The following is a 1,433-nucleotide window of genomic DNA, read 5'->3' as shown; positions in this document are numbered from 1 at the left end:
TACTCAGCATGAATAGAAAAAGGGATGCTCTTTTTAATATAGTTTAAAATTTTATAAACTTCCCAGCATATATTAAGTGAAAAAGCAAGATGCAGAACGATGCATAGAATTTGTAACCTGTGTAAATAAAGGAGGAATGATTAATACTTATATTTGCTTATACACGCATAAAGATACTCTGGGAGGACCCTTCAAAAACTAATAGTGGTGAAGAAAGAGTGCTGTACTGGTAAACCAGTTTTCAAAATAAATAAATAAAAGCGCTGATTCATAATGTTTATCAATTTCTATGGTTAAATACTCCCACCACGGCCAATTTCAAGCTACAAATGTGGTATCACTAAACGCAAAGTTAGTAAGAGATGCACTCAGCTCCCCTAAACTGGTATAAGCAGGCTCTAGCACACCACTAACTGGGACAGGGGATGAAAAGTGGGAAACTTTTCAAGGTATACCTTTTACTTACAAACACATACACATATGTATGTGTACACATATATACATGTATGTATATATGTATTTATTTTTAAACTACACAGGTATTGCCTTTCATAATAAGTGATCAAAAAGGAAAGAAAAATATACTGTTTATAAGCTACTGTATAAAGTCTGTGGTATATAAGAGAAGCTCAATAAAAAAATAGCTTTTTAGGAGAGGGGTGTTATGGTCCTGGCAAAGCAGCAAAAGATATTTTAACTTTTGGAGTCAAATAGATATGGATTGAAATTCTAGTTCTGCCTTTTGTTGGCTGTGTGATCCTGGTCAATCTCTTCTGGCTCTTTTCCTAATGTGAAAATAACAACAACAACAGAAACTATCTCACATTAGTGTGACATTTTCAAACCTTAACTTAGCCAACAAAAACAAGACCAAAACTCCTAAGATCTGGCAATGTTTTGTAATAAAATTTAAGATATAGGGTAGAGCTATGTGCTATAGTGGAAAATGCCTTGGATCTAGCTATATAAGTCAAATGAGCTCTGGCACCTGTGGGCCTCCATTCCTTCACCTGCACAAGGAAAGAACTGAAGCAAAGGATGGCTAAGATCCTTCCAACCCCAACATTCTACAATCAAGTCTACTTGTTACCTGTGATAACTCACAATAACTAGGCAAAGGTGTGACATGGATAAGCAAAGCTAAATATTAAATGGGTTAATATAGACAAGACTATACATAATTCATACAAAATGTTAATTCTTGCATATCTTCTTGAACACCTTTGCTACACAGTTGCCTTCACAACTGGAGTTTCCCACTCTGTTCAAGATTTAAAGGCAATGAGTGTGTTATAATGTGCCTGCACCTTTGGAAAGCAGAAAGTAGTAGTAATTTTTTTATAATCAGCATACCTATCAAAGGCACACCTTTACTACACAGCAGAGGTGCATTAAGAAAGACATCTATGCAAATTTGCATTTATTTTTATTTA

This window comes from Galeopterus variegatus, unplaced genomic scaffold, assembly GCF_000696425.1.
Source record: "Galeopterus variegatus unplaced genomic scaffold, G_variegatus-3.0.2 Scaffold7081, whole genome shotgun sequence".
NCBI classification, from domain to species: Eukaryota; Metazoa; Chordata; class Mammalia; order Dermoptera; family Cynocephalidae; genus Galeopterus; species Galeopterus variegatus.
Note: the sequence above shows the minus strand (reverse complement) of the source record.